Raw genomic sequence first — 14,596 nt, 5'->3', positions numbered from 1 at the left:
GCTTGCAGAGGTGTTCCCACGCAGAAAGACCGCAAACAAGCCTTGCTAGCTGCAAGGATCACAGTTAGGGTTTTTGGATGCTGCTGTGGCCCAAGAGGGACCAGAATGTCGCTACTTGCGTGAGGAGACAGAGGAGGCACCCAGCAAGATAGGGAGCCCTCACAGAAGCAGGCAGCACCCGCAGAAGTGCCAGAAAAGGCACTACAAAGAGGAGTGAACTGGAGCTCACCCGAAGTCACAAAAGGGGATCCCACGACGCCGGAGGACAACTCAGGATGTTGTGCACTGCAGGTTAGAGTGTCAGGGACCCAGGCTTGGCTGTGCACAAAGGAAATCCTGGAAGAGTGCACAGGAGCCAGAGCAGCTGCAAATCACGCGGTACCCAGCAATGCAGTCTAGCGTGGGGAGGCAAGGACTTACCTCCACCAAACTTGGACTGAAGAGTCACTGGACTGTGGGAGTCACTTGGACAGAGTTGCAAAGTTACAGGGACCACGCTCGTTGTGCTGAGAGGGGACCCAGAGGACCGGTGATGCAGTTCTTTTGGTGCCTGCGGTTGCAGGGGGAGGATTCCGTCGTCCCACGGGAGATTTCTTCGGAGATTCTAGTGCAGAGAGGAGGCAGACTACCCCCACAGCATGCACCACCGGGAAAACAGTTGAGAAGGCGGCAGGATCAGCGATACAAGGTTGCAGTAGTCATCTTTGCTACTTTGTGGCGGTTTTGCAGGTGTCCTGAGCAGTCAGCGGTCGATTCCTTGGCAGAAGGTGAAGAGAGAGATGCAGAGGAACTCTGATGAGCTCTTGCATTCGTTATCTAAAGAATTCCCCAAAGCAGAGACCCTAAATAGCCAGAAAAGGAGGTGTGGCTACCTAGGAAGGAGGATAGGCTTGCAACACAGGTAAGAGCCTATCAGGAGGAGTCTCTGACGTCACCTGCTGGCACTGGCCACTCAGAGCAGTCCAGTGTGCCAGCAGCACCTCTGTTTCCAAGATGGCAGAGGTCTGGAGCACACTGGAGGAGCTCTGGGCACCTCCCTTGGGAGGTGCAGGTCAGGGGAGTGGTCACTCCCCTTTCCTTTGTCCAGTTTCACGCCAGAGCAGGGCTGGGGGATCCCTGAACCGGTTTAGACTGGCTTATGCAGAGATGGGCACCATCTGTGCCCATCAAAGCATTTCCAGAGGCTGGGGGAGGCTCCTCCTCCCCAGCCCTGACACCTTTTTTCCAAAGGGAGATGGTGTAACACCCTCTCTCTGAGGAAGTCCTTTGTTCTGCCTTCCTGGGCCAAGCCTGGCTGGACCCCAGGAGGGCAGAAACCTGTCTGAGCGGTTGGCAGCAGCAGCAGCTGCAGTGAAACCCCGGGAAAGGCAGTTTGGCAGTACCCGGGTCTGTGCTAGAGACTCGGGGGATCATGGAATTGTCTCCCCAATGCCAGAATGGCATTGGGGTGACAATTCCATGATCTTAGACATGTTACATGGCCATGTTCGGAGTTACCATTGTGACGCTATACATAGGTAGTGACCTATGTATAGTGCACGCGTGTAATGGTGTCCCCGCACTCACAAAGTCCGGGGAATTTGCCCTGAACGATGTGGGGGCACCTTGGCTAGTGCCAGGGTGCCCACACACTAAGTAACTTAGCACCCAACCTTTACCAGGTAAAGGTTAGACATATAGGTGACTTACAAGTTACTTAAGTGCAGTGGTAAATGGCTGTGAAATAACGTGGACATTATTTCACTCAAGCTGCAGTGGCAGGCCTGTGTAAGAATTGTCAGAGCTCCCTATGGGTGGCAAAAGAAATGCTGCAGCCCATAGGGATCTCCTGGAACCCCAATACCCTGGGTACCTCAGTACCATATACTAGGGAATTTTAAGGGTGTTCCAGTATGCCAATGTGAATTGGTAAAATTGGTCACTAGCCTGTTAGTGACAATTTAGAAAGTAAAGAGAGAGCATAACCACTGAGGTTCTGGTTAGCAGAGCCTCAGTGAGACAGTTAGTCATCACACAGGGAACACATACAGGGCACACTTATGAGGACTGGGGCCCTGGCTGGCAGGGTCCCAGTGACACATACAACTAAAACAACATATATACAGTGAAATATGGGGGTAACATGCCTACACATTTTTTTATGCTGAGAATCGTGCTCTACTTTCATTTCAATTTAAGGATATTGTGAAGTTTGTCAAGCATGTGGTGGATTTTATATACACCTTTATATCACCCTTCTCTGAAGTTGCTGTTGAACCATTTGTTGCCCTTTGATTTTTTTAGTCTTACAAGTATCTGAATAAGAATATATTCAGAATTTGGACCAATCTAATATGCAGAGAATCAAGTATCCAGATCTCTGGACAAACTGTGAGAAAGCTGATGTAGGGTGAATATGTTGGGCTCTATAGTAAAGGGCAACACTGGTAATTTGAGATCTATCCAAAGGCAGGCCTCAAAGACCTGCTGAGAAGGAATGAGACCAAGGGAGGGATAGGTAGTTACGTAGCGTTACATCAATTTTCCATCAGAAAACAAATCAAGCCTCTGGACATCCTAATTTCTGAGTGATAAGCAAATTGTATGAAGGTTAGGTGATCTAGATCAGTTATCATGCTTTGCCCCTTTAAGATACAGGAGCTGTTCCAAAAAAGCAGCCTACAGGGGCAATGAATGCAGTCCATCTCAGGCCCTGCATTCATAGCCATTTAAAAAGACATTGAAAAAAAGACTTGTTAATTTTGATGAGGAAAGAGTTTTCATTACTCCCTCCAAAAGGGTATCTTTAATTGTGACTGATTTATAAATCTGTTGCATCTCAAAGTGATGCTGATTTGTGACCCCTATATCTCCTCTTGAGGCTCATCTTTGGGTTTAGGGCTATACTCAAGTAATTAGACAAAGTTTCATAGATGTAGAGTTAGTCAATTAGGATGTTTTGGAGTTGCCTTGAGTACTAATTACCAGGATAAGTATTATACCAGTCATGAGTGGCCAAAGTTAAGTGTTTTTTAGAGTATGGTAGTCTCCTTTGATTTATCTGTATATATTTATGCTACCAATGCTTATCTTTCAGTGAAGAAATTATTTATTACTACATTTGATGGAACACATCAGAAATACCAATTCCAAGAGCACTGACTGATCAAGTCTATCTTGGATTACGATAACCAACAGGAGCAATGAGTTGTGGGGGTGAAGTCAATGAGGAAAGCAGGAACGTCCAGGGCGAGATCAGCAATTTTCAGAGAACAAAGTATTGGAAAATAATCAGGTCTGCCTGCTGGGATGAGGCACATAAAGTCTATATGCATGCCTAAGATTTCATAAGTATTTTACACTGAATTACAGTTTGATCATAACATCTCTCCTGCCTTTAAGGGTCTTCCATATGAACCCTACAAACATTAGCATTGTAAACAAACAACAATTTATCATACCTCCATAGCAAAGCAAGAGTCGGGTCTTGGTGATGGAATAACCTGCCTGCACAAAGTTTTATTCTTTCTTCTAAGTGACACAAATTAGGCCAGTTACATGTTTGGAAAGGACATTATGAAGTAGTATTCATGCTGCTTCTTTCAAGACTCAAAAGCTGCTCAGCTGCAAAGTATATGTTGGGCTTGATCCTCTCTGTAGGGTTCCCACCAAACCTTTTTGTGTTTTCTCTTCCTGCTTTCTGAATTTTGTTTTTGTTGGCTTTAGGGCTCTGTCCACTTTACCACTGTTAAAGAGTGCAAATGTGCTTGTGCCCACTCCTCCAAACATGGCCCTGTAAATTAAATGCTTCTAGTGGGCCTGCAGCATGTATTGGGCCACCCACCCAAATAGCTCTATAAAACATGTTTCAGGCCTGCCATTGCAGTCTGGGTGCAGGTTTAAACTGTTGCTACAACCTGGAAAAAAAGCTGTTTGCCATGCTCAAAACTCCCTTTTCACTACATAAAATTCACTCCCACTGTAAGCCCTAATCAGTTCAAAGGGCAGGGTGCATTATATTTAAAAAAGTGTACTTTGAGGTTTTTCATGTCCTGGTAGTGAAAAAGTACTAAATTTGTTTTTCAATATTGTGAGGCCTATCTCTCCCATAGAACAAAATTCGTTTACCTTATTACATTTTCTAGTTGATAATATTTGAGTGTGAACATGTAGAAATGTCTTGTTTGGTCTCAAATCCTCTTGAAAGATAAAGTCACATTTTAATTCACAGTTCTGAAAATGCCACTTGTAGAAAGTTAGCATTTTCTTGTCCAAACCATTTAGTGCCTGTATCCTGGGTGACATGATTTTGGTTGACATTGCAGTTGGCCTTTGGCTATTCCTCCCAGACAGTGTTACAAAGGGGAGCTGGCTGTTGGCAGAATGGGCCGTCCTGCTAGGCTCTGTGGGGCAGAGCTGTTTCCAACCTCACTTATTTTTCAAAGGAGCTGCCTCAGCACACTTCCACAGAACATCACACTAGCCTTTTGTCACCCCAGACACCTTGGAGCCGGGGCAGAGAGGAAGTCCAAAACCATCTATGGTCGGAAAACTCTAGAAGGTTCCTCCACTTCAAAGCTCTCAGGCCCACTTTTCAGTTCACTCCTGGACCTGTGAAGAGCTCCCAGAAGGACTGCCTTCTACTTCAGGAGACTGTCCTTCTTCTTGATGCCTGCTTTGTACTTCAGAGGACTGCTCTGCTGCTACCAGAGGACTGCCCTCCTGCTTGAAGCCTACCGTGTGCCTTCAGAAGAATGTCCTTCCGGTTTGAGGCCCACCTTGCTGATTGATCTCAGGACTACTAAAGTGACTTCTAGGGCTAGTTGGCTGGTCTCCTGTCCCAAGCATCATGGGCATAAAAAGCTCCAGCAACTTTGAACCCACACCTAAATCTGACTGAAATGAATAGTGCCCTCCAATTGCTGCCACCCTGTCCTGGGCCCTTGTAAATAATGCTAAAATTGTCCAAACAGCCAAAAACCAAAACTAAGAATTGTCAGAGGACTGGGACCTGCCTGCTCGCTGATCTGCCCATGGTACATGGCTGTTCATCCTGACTTCTCATAGCTCCCTCTACTCTCTTCTCCACAGCAGCAAGCCCTGTTCAGCTTCTCCTCTGTGGAAGGATGTCCAGCTTCCTGGAGCTCTCGTCGGCTACAGCCTGCAGCTTTGTCCTGCTGGAGATTTTCACCTTCCCAAAAAAGGAATAAGGGCCTAATTTAAAAGTTAGCAGATGGCCCATTTCTCAGCAGAGCAACTGAGTAAATTACTTTGTTGCCATGATGGAGGTGGCACTCACCGATTTGAAAAATGACTGCCATGCAGGCTATTTTTTCTAGAAATATTGGCAGGAACCACTGTCACAAAGGTTAATGTCAAAACTTTGCGAAGTTTGGTGCCCAGCTCTGCCAACATGATGGAGCCATGTACCAAACTGTTTTCTTTTGTATTTTCAGAATGAAAATCCTGAAGCATGGATATGCACCCCTCAGCATGGGAGTCCTTTCCCTTGGCAAGGGGAGCATGTAGTTTTCAATGCCCTTTTCTGACAGGGTTTTCTGGTGGAGATGGGCTGTGACAACTGACCACTCATTCCACCCTTCTAAATCTGGTGGGTGGAATTGCAGGTCTGCCTCTGATGGCTTTTATTCCCCAGGGTAGTCGGAGGGGTTTAATCATGGTGGAGTCAGAGTAGTCTCTACTGTTATTAAACCTATGGTCAGCCGGCATCGTAATTGGGTGGGCTGGATTTAATTCTTGAAGGTAAGAATACTCCGTCGCTGTTGTGGTGGTATATTTTACCTCCAAAATTAAATCAGACCCCAAGTCCAAACCTAGAAATCTTCAGCACAACTTCTTTGAGCAGCTATTTGATGACAGTGCCTCCTCCTCAGACTCCACCGGCTGCCTTGCCGTGCTGAACCTTACCTTCACAGACACTTTTATCAAAAACTCTTCTCAGCCTGAAAGTAAGCAAATACCAGGCCCAATCCACCTCATGTATCTGAACTGCATTTCATCGCTGTTGACTGTAAGGTTTGACTTCGCCACGGATAGATGTCCGCGGTTGGCGCTTTGATCTTTTAGCCAGTAATTTTTGCAAAAAACTTTAAACATTCATAACTCTGGCTTTACTGACTGGATTTTTGTTGTTCTTGTGTCAAATAGTTTATTAAAATGTTCTCTATTTTCCAAAAGAGTTGCGGGATTTTTCTTGTGTTGTGTTTTTACTTTATTACTGTTTGAGGGCTACATAGATACTTAACACATCGCTTTCAAGTTAAGACTGACTGGTTTTTCCCCAAGCTACCAGAGGTTTGTACACAGATAATTTAGTGACTTTTGTGGTTCAACCTGACAGGGATTGTGGTTTCTGCCTGAAAAGGGTTCTTCCCAACCTTATCCAAAAACCCAATTTCCTACATTGGTGGCAGGGATGGGAATCAGTATTGTATTTGTGCAGTGTAATTCTAAACCCAATATAAATAACTTCACAAAAAATAACATTTTTCTATACTACTTGATTGGCCTCTTTTGCTCTTTCTAAATTCACTTCCATTCAACTGACTGTCTGCACTTGTGACTCTGCTTGCAAGGACGAAGTTTAATCTCAACAACGTGGAGGGCTACACTGTGGCTGAGCTCAAGGAATTACCCAGGACATGGGGCTGCCAGTAATAAAAGGTTTTAGAAGCAGGAAATCCAGAAGGCCCTCAGGGCCTGGGAGGAGGCTCCCCAGTTACAGTTTACAGCCTAGGAGCAGGAGTCAGAGCAGCAATGGTACCTATAATCCAGTGTCCAGTTGAGAGGTGAGGGTTCACATATCCCAAGACCTGGGGCCCAGCTATGTGGTGGGGAATGATATAAATCTATGGTTTGCTGCCTGTGGGATAGTCTTGAGGATACACAAGGCCCAAGGGGAGGATTGGGGAGCAAGCCCGTGGAAACATATACCCACAGTGGGGAGGGACACCCTTCCTATATTAGAGGTTGGGAATCTGATGAGGAATGCTCCCATGAATGCCATTTTTGCTCAACAAGTTTGGACTTACCACTGAAGAATACTGCCTCAGCTTCAAGGTCAGCCTGGAGTTGTCATAACAGTCTTGGGCACATTTCTTAGGCTATTCCAGCAAGGAATTGAATGGTTGGGTGAGGGACAGGAAAGTAGGTGATTTCAGTGGGCTGTATGGCTGATTTGGAGAGAGCACAGGCTCAGGACTTGCTTTCCAGAGCAAGCTCACTTCACCTAGGGAGCTTACCCAGGAAATGGGCATCCAAATCATCAGCAAAGTGTCCAAGAAGGTACCTGGGAGTGACCCTAAAAAGGGTTGTTTGAATTACCCCCAGCAGAGTCAGAGGGAGGTCGGAGATGACACAGACAGGTGCTAAAATAAGGTGGGGGAAAGAGTTTCTATGGCCCTTATGAGAAACAGAGACGAGTTCTGGTGGGCAATGTCCCTTGTGCTTTTATTGTTCTAATTTAGTACACAAGCACAAGCACATAAGCAGGGCGATTCTGTCTGTCCTAAGAAACCACCCACTGGTAGAATTTCTAAGGTTGTGGCCAATATGGCCTTAGTGGTAAGTAGTCCCCAGAGGCAGGTGGCAGAACATGCCCTAGCCTACCTTAGCTGGGAGGTTGACTCAGAGTGTAGACTTTTGAACACTGAAGATGGAAGCTGTCATTTCCACCAGGTCACAGTGAATGGGATCCCTGTCACTTCTCTGAGAGATAATGAGGCCAGCCACACCAGGGTAGTAGTAAGGCTGGTTTCACCACAGCAGAACAAAGGACAGGTTTGTAGGGTGGCTCATGCCCAGAGGCAGGGCTTTTTCTGCCCCATAGCTCTGGTATCCCTGGCATGGGTGAGAAGGTGACCCAGAAAGAGGGTCATAGTTAGTCCCCAGATGCAGTGTTAGAAGAGCTAGGAGAGGCAGCTTTCTAGGGCACCCTGAAAGCACAATTATCTAGGGTATCACTTCCAAATGGTGGGTCCAGAAGCCCAGAGGGAGGAACATGGGGCAGAAAGGTTCCCCCAAGAGCCATGGCTTGTCAGGGACCTGCTGATCCTCAGGGTACAGACCTTGACCTGAAAGGCCAGTCTCAGGATGTCATACCTAAGGTACAGGGTGTGGGATAATGGCCTGAGCTGCTGACTTCGGTGCTGGGGCAACCAGATTCCAGTCTCAGCATCAGCTCAACATCCTGTAAATCTGGGAAAATCACTTAAACTCCCCCTGCCTACAATTCAGCATCTCTAGACCATTCTGGGAGATTTGCTGTGCTTTACAAATCCTGGATTTAGTTTTACCTTGGTTGGTGGGATGTGGAGTAGAAGTAGGGGGCCTAACAGCCTGAGCTATTGCCTCCCACTTGGAGGTCAGAGAACCCTCAAGAGTCAGTCAGGGAACTCCTATCCAAGCCCAAGGCTAGAAGTGATGCCTGCCCAAGACCACTGTGTGGAGCTTCCATGTGGGAGTGGATGTCCTGCCTCCTAATACTGACTGCTGTCAGTGGCCTCTGTTGGTTGCTGTCCTATTGGCAGAGTTTTCCTTCAGTTGGTAACATCATTTTGTTAGCCATGGTGGTACTGGCTGCCTACTGGGATGCATTTGTGAGCAAGTTAAGGTTAGGTGTTTCACAGATGGGGTCTGCAAGTGAAGAGAAGGGTTCCCCATGGCTCAGGAGAATGTTGACAGAGCAATCCAACTGGGCTCTGAAGGGCATAGAACTGACATATCCTTTGCAATATAGAGCCATTTTTCTTGTTCTATCACCTAAGCAGGAGGTCCATAGAGGCATTGATTAGTTTGTCCTGGATTTATGCTGGAGGGAGGTTGTGTTGTGCTTGGCCCTCTCTGCAGGGCCACATCCAAATGTTTGCCTACATCCCTTCTATTTTCTCAATTTCTTTATTGTTGCCATTAGAACTATGTGCCTTTTACCACTGTTAGGCAGTGATAAGATTCTTGTGCTCACTCTTCTAAACATAATAATATTCGCTTACACCTAATTGGCACATTTAATTTATTTTTATGTCCCTACTAAAGTGGAATAACCTCTTTCCAAGGCCAGCAATGTAAATACCAGTAGTGGACCTGCAGCACTTATTGTGCCATCCACTTAAATAGCTGCTTAAAACATGTCCTTAGCCTGCCATTTTAGTCTGTATGTATTTTAAACAGCCAGTTCGATTTAGCAAAATAATTCCCTTGCCAGCCCTAAAACTCCCTTTTCATTACATATGTCATCCTCAAAGTAGACCCTGAACAGCCCATTGGACAAGGCGCATTGTAACTAAACAGTTGTACATGAACGTTTAAGTTTAACATGTTCTGGTAGACAAAAACTCTCAAATTTGTTTTTTTACTACTCTGAGGCCTACTTCTCACATATGATAACATGGGTTACCTACTACATTTATTATGTGATCACTTTTGATTGGGAGCAGGTGGAAATGATATATTTGGTGTCTAGGCAGTTGTCATTTAAATTCCTATTTAATGGTAAAGTTGGACTTTGAGTCACAATTGTTAAATGCCACTTTTAAAAAGTTGACATTTTCGTGCCCTAAACATTTGGTGCCTCCAGCCTTTTTCTTGGGTCATGACTAGGTGTAGTAGTTGGCATTTGTATACACCACACAATGCTGCTTGATACTTGTTCTCTGCTTGGCCCCAGGACTTCCAAAGTGCTGGTTCCAGGACTTCTAGGTCTCCAAGGCTAGTTGTCTGACTTCCTTATCGAGCCTCAGGGACAGAAAATGTTCCGACCATCTTGCACTCGCACGTCAACCCAGACTGATTAAGTCCTGATCCTCCAAATGGTGACCCCCCTGTCCTAGACCCTTGGAAGTGGTGCTAAAGGTGCCCAGAGAAGTCCAAAACTTGGGACAGACTTAAAAACTTTCTGCCAAGAAGTGCTCTGGGAACAAAGAGGAAACCGGGACCTACCGGCGCACGAAGATGCATTGCCGATTGGCCTGAGTTCACAGCAGCTCCCTCTATGTTTTCTTACGCAACAGCAAATCCTGTTCAGCAACTCCTCATAGAAGGGGTATCCAGAATCATTGAGCCCTCGTCAGCTAGAGCCTGCAGCTTCGTACCGCTAGAGATTTTTAGTTTCTAAAAAAAAGACTATGGCCCTCATTACAACATTGGCGGTATTGACCGCCTACCGCCACGGCGACAGCCGCCACATACCGCCCCCATGGCTACCAGTGGTCTACGCGTATCATGAACGCCGACAGTATTCCTCCAGATAAGTCCAAAACTTGGGACAGACTTAAAAACTTTCTGCCAAAAAGTGCCCTGTGAACAAAGAGGAAACCGGGACCTACCGCCGCACGAAGATGCATTGCCGATTGGCCTGAATTCACAGCAGCTCCCTCTATGTTTTCTTACGCAGCAGCAAATCCTGTTCAGCAACTCCTCACAGAAGGGGTATCCAGAATCATGGAGCCCTCGTCAGCTAGACCATGCAGCTTCGTACCGCTAGAGATTTTTAGTTTCCAAAAAAAAGACTATGGCCCTCATCACAACATTGGCGGTATTGAACGCCTACCACCACGGCGACGGCCGCCACATATCGCCCCCGTGGCTACCAGTGGTCTACGTGTATCATGACTGCCGACGTTATTCCGCCAGAATGCTGGCGGAACACCACTGACGGTCATGGCGGCGGACAACGGTAAGGCACCACTGCTGACAGCAGCACTGCCACGCCAGCAAAACACGGCCGACGTATCATGAGCAATGATACGGCCTGGCGGTGTTTTGCTGGTGGACGCTGCTGCTAACAGCAGCGCCACGGACCGTCTCCAGCCAGAGGACCCCCTAGAAGCAGGTAAGTCAGGTTCTCCGACCGGAGAGGAGGGGTGGGGGGTGTTGTGTGTATGTGAAGGGGGTGTATGTTCTGGTATGCGTGCATGCGAGTATGAGTCGCGTAGGGTGCATGCATGAATGAGTGATTGTGAGTGCTGTGACAAGGTATGTTGGTGTGTGTTGTGAAGTGTGGGTATGTATGTGTGCATGCGATGGTGGTGGTGGGTATGCATGTGTGCATGTGTGTATATGGGTGTGCGTGTGGGTGTGGATATGTGCGGGGGGGCAGGAGAGGGAGGGGGATGGTGGGGGTGGACTCTGGGGTGGGGGAGACCCCTATCAGTACCAGGGAAGGGATTCCCTGGCACTGATAGTGCCTACCGCCATGGTTTTCGTGGCGGTAAGTTTGGCACAAAAACTATGGTGGTAGGCCGGGTCGTAATCCAGAGGGTGGGATTGTCACGGCCGCCAGGCTGGAGACCGATGTCTCCAGCCCAGCGTCCGTTACCACCCTGGTGGTCGGTGTGTTAAAGTGGCGGTCTTGGATGGCGGTAACTGCCATGGTCTAAATCCCATTTTTTTTACCCCCAGCCTGTTGGTGGTATTACCTCCGCTTTAACACGACCGCCAGGGTTATAATGAGGGCCTATGTTCGAACGTAAAAATCTTGACCATGACTTCGAACAGCAGTTCTTTGATGATGACACCTCCTCCTCAGACACAACTGGCTAACTTGCACCACTGAACTTTACCTTCTGAGACATTTATCTTGAAAATTTCTTCTAAGTGAGAAAGTAAGCAAAAACCAGGCCCAATTCAATTCCTGTAACTGAACTGCTCTCCATGTCGGTCACCATATCTTTCAGCTTTGCCCTGATCTCAGCCCTGGTCTCAGCGACTGGATGTCGTGGTTAGTGCTTTGATCTTTTAGGTTCTATTTTACACTTTAAAGTTCAAAAATACATAGCTCTGGGTTTACTGGTTGGATTTTTGTCTTTTTGTTGTCAAATAATTTATGAAAACTCACTCGATTTTTCTAAATTGTTGAAGGATGTTTCTTGTGTTGTGTTTTCACTTTCTTACTGTTTAAGTGCTGCATAAATACTTGCACACTGCCTCTAAATTAAGCTTGACTGATTTTGTGTCAAGCTAGCAGGGGGTGAAGCAATGGTTAATACAGTGACTTTTTTATGTTTCACCCTGACACAATTGTGGCTGTTGTGATTAAGGTTTCACCCTCCTCAACCAACTTCACTCACTTTTTCTATGGCAATTGCTTCTTCAAAAGCGTACGTCATAATGTACATGTTTATCTAAATGAGTTGCTAATTCTTCATGAAGTAATCATTATTATATTTTATAATAGGACCTTAAATTCCCTGTTTTGGAATCTTTGGTGAACAATGTCTTAATTTCAACTTTAACCATATGGCATGAGTTTCTGGTGTCGTTTTGTTTAATAAATGAAGAGCCGGACAGATCTGATAGCTGTGTCCGATGAGACCAATATACTGTCCTCCATCAAAACTCTCAAAAGCCCTGCACATGCGCGGGCGGGACATGATAAACAACTAAGCCTTTCTGCAGACAGAGTGCTTGAAATACTAGGTATAAACTGATGAGCAGATAACATGTAGGGAGAGCACAGAACACCTACGCGCCACAAGTCATTACATTAGCTCGCTGATAATCTGTGGATAATGTTTAAGACGATAACCTTGAGTACCAAAGCTCGCTGTGCCTTTGGCCTTGTGACTCAGACTGCTGCCTTAGAACACTGGCTTGCGTCGTCACCGACTAATTCCCCTCCGTAGTTGGGAATTCCCTTTCTGGCTGGCTTGTATCCAAGTGTAACTCAGCGGGGAGACAACTGTTTTACTTATTTTTTTCATATACTGTGCAGCAGTAATATTTTGACCAGAAACCTTTGACGTTGCGAGGACCGAGTTACATACATTTATGGTTGGCACAGTTCAGATAAATAAATTAGGTTAATTAGTTGCACCAGTTGTGTGATTGTAATTCGGGAGAAAAATACTAATAACTAGTATTGGAACATAAATGACAAAAGATAAAAAAGTAATGGCACGTTCTACCTAAGCTTACAGGTCCTTCTTAACAAAACAGGCTAATCTTTATGGACGAGCGCTCAGGGTCTGCCAGTGCTTAATTTGAGCCGGAGGTTTCGGTGGGAGCCTCTGGCATTCATTTTTGGGAACCAGCACTTAATTTAACTCACCCGACTTTTTCCGAGAGCAAGAATGAGAAAACTCACAAACGGGAAAGAAAGAGGAAGAGAAATATAGAAAATAGATCGCCATGGGAGAAAGAAAGAACCTGCAAGAGTCAAATTAAGGGCAGGCAGTGTTTGGAAGTGATTTATAGAAGCCTGAGAAGGGTTCAGAATGTTCAAGCCTTGGTATTGGGTGACATTTAATAGCGCCGACCGAGGATCAGAGCAGTGCTTTGGGCAACAAAAATGATTTTTACACTGAATATATTTAGGAACCTCGAAACAAGACAAAACTTTGAGATTGCTAATAGTGCCCTATCTTTACTCCAAAAATGAACCTCAGTGATACCACATGGTGTGCTTAATTCGAAAAAAAAATTGTGCTGGTGATCTTCTCAAGAAGCAACTGCAGTTTTCTCCATCCGTAGCCCCTTACAAACCTGCCAGTGTCAGTGCCAACACAACTACTGACAATGGTACTTCGACAAGTGTTAAAATTCTGACAATTTCAGGCCATCCAAGCTTTAAAAATGGCCTGGGCGGGAGGTATTTTGAATTTTTTCCAAATGTATATTTGCAGCTCTGCTCACCTCAAAATTAGACAAACAGCACCCCATGTGGTGGACCATCTAAAGTACTGGTGTTGGTAATGAAGTGCTGGTTCTGAGCAGTGGCAAACAGACTCAAAATAAGCACTGCCCCTAAGGTGTCTTTTCATAGTTCTTTCAAAGGCTTTAATAGGTGAATTTAATACTCTTTAGATTGACCATAATGTGGACCAAGCATGACCTAAAATTGTGCATTCTACTGCCAGATCAGGAGTTGATAGAAACCCTGACTTATGTAGCTTCTTTTTTCAGGGACAGACAGTGGGGGAAACATCTTCAATTTATTTAAATAGATGTGACTAGAAGTGACTACTGGATTCACTTGTGGTCAAAGATAGTGGTAGTGTCAAAAACAAGTCATGAACTTTTAATTGTTGGACCTGGCCCTTTTTGCAGGGTCATCCCCAAACTTTTTGCCTCCTTCCTACTATTTTTTCTTACCAGTTGTTGTTGGCTTTAGGACTCTTTACCACTGCTAACCAGTGCTAAAGTGCATATGCTCTCTGTGTAAATTGTATTGATGATTGGTTTATCCCTGATCGGCATAATTTATTTACTTAATAAGTCCCTAGTACAGTGCACTAGAGGTGTCCAGGGCCTGTAAATCAAATGCTACTAGTGGGCCTGCAGCACTGATTGTGCCACCCACATGAGTAGCTGTGTAAACATGGCTCAGACCTGCCACTGCAGTGTCTGTGTGTGGAGGTTTAAACTGGCAATTCAACCTGGAAGTAAACCCACTTGCTAGGCCCAAGTCTTCCCTTTTTGTACATGTAAGGCACCACTAAGGTAGGGCCTAAGTAGCCCATAGTCAGGGTGTAGCATATGTTAATGGTGGGACATGTACTGATGTGTTTTACATCTCCTAACAGTGAAATCCTACAAAATTCGGTTTTCACTGTTGCAAGGCCTATCACTCTCATAGGTTAACATGGGGGCTCACTTTAAA

The sequence above is a fragment of the Pleurodeles waltl genome, chromosome 3_1 (assembly GCF_031143425.1).
Source record: "Pleurodeles waltl isolate 20211129_DDA chromosome 3_1, aPleWal1.hap1.20221129, whole genome shotgun sequence".
NCBI classification, from domain to species: Eukaryota; Metazoa; Chordata; class Amphibia; order Caudata; family Salamandridae; genus Pleurodeles; species Pleurodeles waltl.
The sequence above is the reverse complement of the archived record's forward strand: the minus strand, read 5'-3'. Positions refer to the sequence as shown.